Below are 10,794 nucleotides of genomic sequence, written 5' to 3'. Positions count from 1 at the left end.
TTTTCCTTAATTTTTTTCAAATAATTTTAAGGATGATTTCCTGCCACATTGTTATTCCAGTTCACTAAAATATACTCTATCAGTTGTGTTCACATTCAACCCAGTATGAAAGGCTATATCTTCATCCACTCTTACATGTTGACATATTGCATGCTCTTCTAGATTTGTGGAATCGAGTAAAAAGGATTTTCATGACTATTAAGTTAAAAATAGTATACTTGAAGCTGGGCATAGTGGTGCATGCCTATAATCCTAGCACTCTGGAGGTTGAGACAGGAGGATCTCTGCAAGTTCGAGCTAGCCTCGGGGTTACAAATGTGAGCACAAGACCAAACCAAACTGATAGTGAGACTAGGTCTCAAATAAAAAGTAGCTATGAGATTAATGTCATCTGATAGAAATAGAAGGTGAAATTCATTTGTACATTCAAATGTTCTAGTGGCCAAGAAAATACAAAAGAAACTGGTGAAATTAATACTTAAATATTAATCAAATCATTTCAACAATGTTATTCAAAATATTGACATTTTTAGCATGTGACCAATTAAAAACAATTGTCAATAACATATTACTCATTTTTATAGTCTTAAAATTCCAGTGTTCTGGGGCTGGGGAGATGACTCCGTAGAAAAAGCGCTTGCCTGGCAAGCGCAAGGGTCTCAGTTCAATCTCTGGTTCTGGAAAAAAAAAAAAAAATCCAGTGTTCCTTTTACACTTTCAATGTGACTTAGTTTGGACTATCACCAACAACATTTGAGGAGTTTCCTGAAAAGTAGACAAGTTATCTCAACTTAGGTCTTATGGAGTAGACTCTTGTCTACTTAAAAAAAAAAAAAGGGAATTTCAGGACACATCAGTGAGAGGCTTGGAAAGATTTACTAAGTAGAATAAAAACAGCACTCAGAAGTGGTTGCTGCTTCCGGGCTTGCTGCAGCACACAGGGAACCTCTGAAGGAGGAAACATCTTGTGCGGACCTTGGACTTCTAAAACTATTTCAACACTAAACTTGCACAATGTCTTTGAAACTAAGAGTAGTAGATTTCGATGAAACATGGAACAAACTCCTAACTACAATCAAAGCAGTTGTCATGTTGGAATCTGTTGAGAGAACGACATGGAATGATCGCTTTTCAGATATCTATGCTTTATGTGTGGCCTATCCTGAACCGCTTGGAGAAAGACTTTACGCACAAACTAAGAGTTGTTTGGAAAATCATGTTCGGCATTTGCACAAGAGAGTTCTAGAGTCTGAAGAACAAGTACTTGTTATGTGTCATAGGTATTAGGAAGAATACAGCAAGGGTGCAGATTATATGGACTGCTTACATCGGTATCTCAACACTCAGTGTATTAAAAGAATAAGTTGACTGAAGCTGATCTTCAGTATGGCTATGGTGGGGTAGGTATGAATGAACCACTTGTGGAAATAGGAGAGCTAGCATCGGACGTGTGGAGGAAATTGATGGTTGAGCCACTGCAGAGCATCCTTATCCGAATGCTGCTCCAAGAGGTCAAAAATGATCCTGGTGGAGAAGACCCAAACCAGAAAGTAATCCATGGGGTTATTAACGCCTTTGTTCATGTTGAACAGTATAAGAAAAAATTTCCTTTAAAGTTTTATCAAGAAATCTTTGAGTCTCCCTTTCTGGATGAAACAAGAGAGTATTACAAACAAGAAGCTTCAAATTTATTACAAGAATCAAATTGCTTACAGTATATGGAAAAGGTTTTAGGTAGACTAAAGATGAAGAAATTCAATGTCAAAAATATTTAAATCCAAGTTCCTATACTAAAGTAATTCATGAATGTCAGCAACACATGGTAGCAGACCACTTACAGTTCTTACACACAGAATGTCATAATATTATTCAACAAGAGAAAAAAATGACATGGCGAATATGTATGTTTTACGCCGAGCTGTGTTGACTGGGTTACCTCACATGATTCAGGAGCTGCAAAATCATATCCATTATGAGGGCCTTAGAGCAACCAGTAACCTTACTCAGGAGAATATGCCAACACTATTTGTAGAGTCAGTTTTGGAAGTACATGGCAAATTTTTTCAGCTTATCAACTCTGTTTTAAATGGGGATCAGCACTTTATGAGTGCATTGGATAAGGCTCTTACATCAGTAGTAAATTACAGAGAGCCCAAGTCTGTTTGCAAAGCACCTGAACTGCTTGCTAAATACTGTGACGACCTATTGAAGAAGTCAGCAAAAGGGATGACCGAGAATGAAGTAGAAGACAAATTAACGAGTTTAATACTGTTTTCAAGTGCATTGATGATAAGGATGTTTTTCAAAAGTTCTGTGCAAGAATGTTGGCAAAACGCTTAATTCATGGATTATCTATGTCTATGGATTCTGAAGAAGCTATGATCAATAAACTAAAGCAAGCCTGTGGTTGTGAGTTTACTAGCAAGCTACATCGGATGTATACAGATATGAGTGTCAGTGCCAATCTCAACAATAGTTCAACAATTTCATAAGAAACCAAGACACAGTAATAGATTTGGAAATTAGTTTTCAAATATACGTTCTACAGGCTGGTGCATGGTCTCTCACTCAGATAACTGACATTATCTTTGTACGGGTAAAGTTAAAATGAACTATCTGGGCAAACCATATGTAGCCATCATCACGACGTACCAAATGGAAGTTCTTCTTGCCTTTAACAACAATGAAACAGTCAGCTATAAAGAGCACTCAGATGAATGAAAAAGAACTGATCAAAACAATTAAATCATTGCTGGATGTGAAAATGATTAACCATGATACAGAAAAGGAAGATTTTGTTGCAGAATCTTCTTTTTCATTAAATATGAACTTCAGCAGTAAAACAACAAAATTTAAAATTACTACATCAATGCAAAAAGATACACCACAGGAAATGGAACAGACTAGAAGTGCTGTAGATGAGGACTGGAAAATGTATCTCCAAGCTGCTAGAGTTCGTATCATGAAAGTGTGAAAATTGCTTCGGCACAATGCCCTTATTCAAGAGGTGATCAGCCAGTGGAGAGCCAGGTTTAATCCCAGCATCAGCGTGATTAAGAAGTGTATCGAGGTCCTGATAGACAAACAGTACACTGAACGTAGCCAGGCATCTGCGGACGAGTACAGCTACGTCGCGTGACGTCACTGCTCCAGAGTGGGTGCAGATCGTCGCCGTCCTGGCTGGTGCGCTCCTGGGAGAAGAAGCAGGCCTGTTCTTCCGTAATTTGGTCATTTGGCAGCCCCTGTTTTTCTGCTGTTTACAATGTCACCAGTGCCACGTCATGATCGTCAGAGAATATGCCTACAGGTATTTCACCCTCATGTCATCATGACATTTCTTAAACTTTATCAGAGTGAGTGAAGTGTTGCTGGAATCTGGAAATAGGTTGAGTACCATGCTTTTCTCCCTTCACGTTTGCAGTTGATGTGTTGTTTTTTGGGTTTTTTTTTTGTTTGTTTGTTTGGTTGGTTGGTTTTTTTTGTAATGTAACTTAAAGGACATAAAAACTTAAATATTGCAATATGACAGATAACCTAATAATTGTATCTACACCGAAATGACAAACATGATATTGCTGCTTGTCAAATAAAAAATAAATAAATAAATAGAATAAAAACAAATGTACACTCAGAATGGAATGCAGGTGCTCAAGAGAGGTAAAGTATGGTTTGAGATTGAGAGTATTTACGTGATCTTAGAAGAGGCTTCAAGACAGGTGATCTAGGTCTGGGGAGATAGCTTAGTAGACTAAGCACTTGCCTGGATCCTGAGTTCAATCCCCAGTACCACTAAATAAATAAATAAATAAATAAATAAATAAATAAATAAATAATCTAGAATATCTAGTATCTATCAGGTTACCCAATAGTGGGGTAGGTAAGAATTCACAGCTTAAGCGTAGATATATGATAAGCCATTAATAGTGCAATGTCCACAAGGGTAAGTATCTAAAGAATCTGTGAACATATAGCAGGAGGAAGAAAAGCATGGGCTCAATTTACAGGTAAAACCTATGGAGCCCACCATATCAGGTCCCAATCTGTGGACTTTCTGTATCTCTTGAGGATATTGGAGTAATTATCCTGAAAGGGCAAAACAGAATTGGAACAGAAAAAAGGTTCTGTGAACTTGGATAACTTTTGATTATACGTTGAAGCAGCAGTTTTCTTGAAAGTAACATTTTAAAATGACAACTGCTTTATCTCCTTTATATCTGTCCTTATTTCTTCTGTCTTATCTCAGGACGGACCACATTTCAAGAGCTCAATGGCTGTCTATAACCGGTGTGCACCCTGCCCACACCAAGGTAATCCTAGATGACAAATCTCTGGCTCTGAAAGCTAAAATGACTTCTCCAAGTCTTCTAAGTTCAGTTAGTCATAGCTTTGTGCACAGCTAGCTTCCAACATCTTGGGTAAGCAGTTACACTAATGTCACATTGTCACACTTTAGATTACTCATAGACCTCATAACCTACCATGTGTTTATGCATTTTATTTTAAAATGTAAGCATAAAATAGAGAAAATTAAAAATAGAGAAAAACCCTGTAATAACATATACATTTTTTTCAGAATCTTAAAATATTTATATTGTTTTTGAGATTTATCCCCACCTTTTTTTTTTACCTTTACCATTTGTTTATTTTTTCTTGCTTTTTTATTCTTGAAGTAAACCTTTCTTTTTTTAGTCATATATCATTCTTTAGTTCTGCATTTATTATGTATAACTGTTTAGTCCTACCATCAAAAAAGCAGCATCTGTCCAAAATATCAATTTATTAGCATGGGGGGAGCTGGGCAACCAGGTTCTGGCATCACTGTGCACTTAAACAACTGGAATGATCCAAAAGTGGACCTGCCAGAATCTTACAGCTGTTAGGAAAGGTATCTGCCAGGTTTATGAAGTCATCTATTCCAGACCAGTTATTCTTAGAGTAAATTTTTTCAACAAACTATCCTTTTCCCAAATCCATTCAGAAATATGACACTGGGGTCATAGCATTTTACATTTTAAACCTAGTATGCTCTTCACATTTAATCTTATCCAAAAACCCAACCATGTATAAAAATCAGAATATTTTATTTTAAAATCGTTTTCTGAAGCCTTCACAGAAATAGCCACTCTTGGCAATTAGGCATATAAATAAAGCTATGACTTAAAAAATCATAATAAAAAAATTAACCTGGGGAGAAATTGGAAGCATGTGGCATCTAAGGGAAAATTTAAGAACTGAAATCACAGCCTAGAAATAAAAAAGAAATTGAAAAAGTGAATTAGAGAAGGTGAGGGGATAATTGAGTTATTTCCAGCTAATATCACAGAAATTGGATTGCATCAATCCCACCAGCACTGAATGCTTATGTTAATTGGCACCTCATTATAGTATAGGAAAACAGGCATACAGGGAAAAGTTATTGGCCGCATTTGTGGGCTGTGTCAGACTTTTGCTTCTAAAATGCACCCAACAATCAGCAAGCAAATGACTCCCAGAACAATGTGCGGGGAAACACGCATGGAGCCAATTTCTCTCACAGCCAACTACTCACCACGATTTATCATATTTGGCTTCACATTTTTCAGTCTGTTCTGGAACACATTTGACCTGGCTTTGATTGCACATTTAAAGGCAATCTGTTCTGACTAGGCTCCCCAGCTGGGCAGAGATTTCCTGGCCGGAAGCCACGCAAAACAGACAACATCTCTACATCCCTGCTTACAGACCCCAGCAATTGTTTCAGGATATAAATGAGGACAAGAGAATCCTTCCAGGGGATTTCTCCTACATGTTTAGTGGCTTCTAGAGTTTAAGTTTGTTGTTGATTAGAGAATTTCAAGGAGGAGTTCATTTTTCCATGTATGTTGCTGTTAAACAAACAAACAAACAAAAAAGCCCTATCCTTAAAGGTCTCTGAGGAGCACTCCATATACTCTTCAGTCTTACCTTTTCTTAAAGATTGGCACCATCTCTTCTGGTCAAAATAATTTATTCTAAATCACCTCCACATATGACACTATTCTAACTTCCCACCCTCATTCCTGTATGAACTGTCCTTCTGCCACATGCTCTGGCTCTTTAGATTCCACCATTACAGGATTGCTTCCTCCTGGAAACCTCTCTGAGTTTCTGTGTGTTGCAGGCACTGATGAGACCACATGTACCTTGTACTTTATGAGTCATCATTTTGTGTTATGGTTCACATGTTTCTGAACACCTGCTGTGATTTACGCCTTGTGCTGTGTGTGGAAGATGCATCAGTAAGCAAAACCAAACCAGGATGCCATCCTCGTGGAGATTACAAACTAACTTTGGAGCTTCTCTGCTCTCCAAAGTCCTGGTTATACTTATTGTGAACTTAATGTGGATTGTTTCCATTTTCTGTACATTTGTCTGTCCCCCCTAGCTAGATTTAAATTTTTAGTGTAAAATAATAGTAATCTCCCATTGACTGCTACTGCATTTCAGGTACTGTGATTTATAACTTAGCATAGGTATTATAGTGTGTGTTACTAGTATAGGATGGTTCCAACCCTTGGTATAATACTATAGTTCTATCATTATCAACATCCTTTATGTATTAGGATCTGCATTCCCAGAAAACCCTTGGCTGGCCCATGGCTTGCACTGTTAATGCTTCTAGACCAGGAGTAGGCCCTGCTTAAGATTTGGTTGAATCAATGAAGGAAGGAAGGTAGGTAAATGAAATCTGAGGACATATTCAACCAACTTGTAAATACACCACAGAATCAAGAGAAATGTAAACCTACATTTTTGTTGTGGATTGACAATGGGTGGTCAACTTGTAACATCCAACTGAATGGAACCACCATGGTGCTGAGTGTGAGAGGCCCAAATAAGGATTGTGGCCAACAAATTAAGGACCAGAGAGGAAGAAAGAAAGCCATTAGGGAGTTGTTGGTTCTCCTAGTGCTGTGGGTTCTTCTGGAAGAGTTTCCCATGCTGGCTTTTCTGATATGAACATGGCTGCTCTATTGAAGGAGCTCAGGACCTTGTTGTCACTAAAAATGGCTATAGCTTACTATTGGGCAGCTCTGGTCCTTACTTTGAGCATCACTTCCTGGCTCCGCAGAGGAAGATGGTGTGCTGTTCAGTGTTCTAGAGAAGCTTTCTGCATTGGCTTTCCTGATATAGACTCGACTGTTCTCATCTTCGGAGAAGCTTGGGAAATCACAGTCACTGGGGATGGTGGTGGTACATTTCAGGAGAGCTCTGAGTTTTACTTTGAGTGTCTCTTCTTGGCTCCAGTGCAGATCGCTCAGCCAACTAGCACAGACTTTCTAGCTTTTACTCTTGATCTTTGGGCCTTCCCAGCAAAGGTCCATGAAATAGGCCTGCGTGAGACATTGTCATGGAGTCTTAACTTCAGTTGGACTCACTGGGGGCATGGTTATAGGCTCCAGGTCTTCAGCTGGATTCATACAGCACTTTGCTACAGAATCCAGACCCTCAGCTGATTTATTTATTTATTTATTTATTTATTTATTTATTTATTGTCTTTTTGAGACAGGATATCTCCATGCAGTACAGGATAGGCTTGAACTCACTTTGTAGCCCAGGCTGCGCTTAAACTAACAGGGATCCTCCTGCCTCAGTCTCCTAAGTGTTGGGGTTATAGGCATACACCACCATGTCTGACTTTCAGCTGGATTCATTGGGTCTTTCTGCATGGAGAGATTTCCTGAACTCTTTTCAACTTGACTCTTTTCATGAGTATTATAAAAGAATCCTGTAAATTATCTATCCTATATTGTTTCCCTGGAAAACCCCGACCACAAAAACATTGGCTTAAAATCTTGAACAGTAACTTGGAACAATACAAACTCAGGAAATTCTATTTCCTTTTCTCCAAATCGTTTATAGAACTCTCTTTTCTTCGTTTTTCTAAGTTTTTTTGTTCCTTAACATACAAATAAATACTTTTATTTCTTCTCAGTGTATTTTTTTCATGATGATTTCAGAGTTCTCTGGCTGCATGCAGTAGGTCAGGAGCAAACAGTACGTTTCAAGAGAGCTCTTTAAGCCACTGGAATGTTTTCAGTGGAGAGGACTCGGACATATCCATCAAAACCTGCACAATCTCTGATGGTGGAAACGACTCTTTTATCTCTAACTTAGACTCTAAAATTACATGGGAATTAGCAGACCAGAGTGTGCTAGCACTAAAATAACTTTCTATTAATACATTGCCAAGGCCTATCCTGAAACATGGTAGCTGCTTTTCCCTTTGTGTTGTACTTTGATCTTGACAGTAACCACTTACAATGCTAAAAGGGGAAAATCCAGAAGACCATGTTGTGTCTCAGGATTTAAAAATTTCAGAAGAGAAAAGAAAATCACTCTCCTTACAAACTAGAGTTAGCTGAGGTGTTTTTGTTGTTTGGTTGGTTTGGTTTTTTTAGCTTTTCTTATTATTTGCCTGCTTAGAGATTTGGAGCCTGATAAATCATCAATAACTAGTTGGTTTTAGTAGTAAGTTCTTTCTGGGGGCAGAGCACTAAAATAGAGTATTATCAAATTTAAGTCAAACTAAAAAGCATGAATCCTTTCAATAAAGTATTTCACTCTTCCCTATAAATGGGGGAAATGTAAATCAGAGTAAAATTACAACAAATGCAGATTATTGCATAAAGGAAGAAATAAGAGTATTTTGGTGTAACAAAATGAAGAAGGTGAAAGTAAGGCCTTCTCTTTCCTCACATGGAAAATGGGACATTTAGCGCTGATCCCAAGACCACCACACTGCAGAACTCCATAGGAGGCTCATCATCCACACAAGGATGGGAAATACACAACAGATTCAACCTACTTCCCAGGGGTCTTGAACATGTGAAGCACACCAGGTAGATAGCAGTTCTTGGAATACAGCAAGGAATCAACAAATGCTGGGCTATTTTCTTCTCCAAATTCTAATCTTCTAAATTTTCCTAGCCAATTATTTGTTCTCTGTTGCCTGCTTCGATAATGACTGGATTCCTGTTTCACCTGCCAGTTGTTTCATTCCTATGGTAACTACAGTTCTATAAAACAATGTCCCTAAGACATAGTCAACTAAAATCTTCCCATGGAAAAATCTAATTTTTACCTATGATTATTTTCTCTCTTAGTGCCCTATCAATAACTTGTCAATAGATTTAGAACAATTATACCTGTAGACCTGAAAGTCCCTAAAGGGGTCATTTACGATATTCAACTACTGAGTACCTGAAATGAGTCTCAACTGGGACTTGTTGTACATGTAAAATATCCATCAAATTTCAGACTTACAATAAAAAGAGGATGTAAATGTTGTAATAGTTCGTAACAGTGGATTGACACAAAAGGTAAGGGAGTACTTGGAGTCATGGTCCAACTGAAGCTCTAAGAAAGGCCAGAGCAACTACCCTTCATGGAGACTCCTCAGCATGAGTGCGGCTCATAAAGACCTTCCTGAACTGAAACATTTGTGGCTTTCTGTTAATAAAACCAGGAAGCAAAGATAATGGACAAAAGGAGGCCAGCTACACATTAATTCTTCTAGGAGCCAGGGGTATCTGTCACATGACTGAACTTAGGACCAATCTGAGTGATAAACCAGAGTAGAGGGAGGATGAGGGCCAGAATATTTCCTCCTTAAGAGAATGTGTTTTAATTCTTGCTGCACTTGTGGCCCTGTAGGCTGTCTTTCACCATCTAACCATGCATAGCAGGAAGTTTTGTGTTATGGTCCCAAATGTCCTTATCTCTGCATATCCATATCATATATACCTTTGGCCAATGCCTCCACAGTAAAATGCTCATAATTTTAATATTAAATTCTACAGTGATTCTTGTGTTTTTTTATGTTTAATTAAATGTAATTTAAATTAAGTCTGCTTGTCTTCTTAGTTTCTTAATGTAACTATTAGAAAATTTAAAATGCTCATATGACTTGCATTGTTCTTAGTTAGCTTTTCTGCCACTGTGACAAAGCACCTGACCAAAGGGAGAGATCTATTTTGGCTTACAGCTTCTGTGGGTTCAGTGTGTGACTGACTGGTTCTCCAAAGCAAGGGCAACATGGTGCAGTACATGGAGGAGGAATTCTACTCACCCCATGGTGGCCAGAAGTAGAGAGAGGAGGAAGGATCCAGGGATAAGAAAGTACCCTTCTGGATCACACCCCAGGGACCTCTCCCTACCCAGGCTGTGTTCAGCTACTTAATTCATCAATGGGTGAATTTCAATGGTGCCTACAGCACCCATGTAATCTGATCACCCTCCAAACACTAAGATTCCTAGGGAATATTTTAGATCTGAACCACAACATACCTCATGTGTTCATTGGATAATTTTGGGCTCAGGCTGTTTTATAAAAACCTATTAAATCAACATTTTTTCCTAGTCATTTTCAAAAGGGAAACTCAATTTTTCTGTCTCTGTCTCTCTCAGTCTCTCTCTACCTCTCTCTGCATCTCTGTCTGTCTCTGTCTCCCTGTCTCTCTCTGTGTCACTGTCTCTCTGTCTCTGTCTTTGTCTCTGTCTCTGTCTCTGTCTTTCTTTGTCTCTGTCTTTCTTGGTCTCTGTCTCTGTCTCTGTCTCTCTCTCTCTCTGTGTCTCTGTCTGTCTGCCTGTCTGTCTGTCTGTCTCTCTCTCTCTCTCATTCACACATATGTGTTCAGATACACACACACATACCCATAATTGTTACAGTGAGTTTTTCAGTGTGCTCTTCCCCAATATGAGCACGCAGCCTAGGGCTACTCTGCCACAAGAGGAGCTCTTAATACTAAAGATTGACCCCAAAGCTTACAAAGA

The 10,794-nt window shown here is 38.5% G+C and overlaps 1 pseudogene; it reads left to right on the top strand.

The window, feature by feature from the left end:
• Positions 1-999: 999 nt before the first annotated feature.
• On the top strand, positions 1,000-3,139 carry LOC101568343 (annotated as a pseudogene).
• The last annotated feature ends 7,655 nt before the right edge of the window (positions 3,140-10,794 follow it).

This window comes from Octodon degus, unplaced genomic scaffold (assembly GCF_000260255.1).
Source record: "Octodon degus isolate 3935 unplaced genomic scaffold, OctDeg1.0 scaffold00014, whole genome shotgun sequence".
Lineage (NCBI taxonomy): Eukaryota > Metazoa > Chordata > Mammalia > Rodentia > Octodontidae > Octodon > Octodon degus.
The sequence above is the reverse complement of the archived record's forward strand: the minus strand, read 5'-3'. Positions and strand labels throughout refer to the sequence as shown.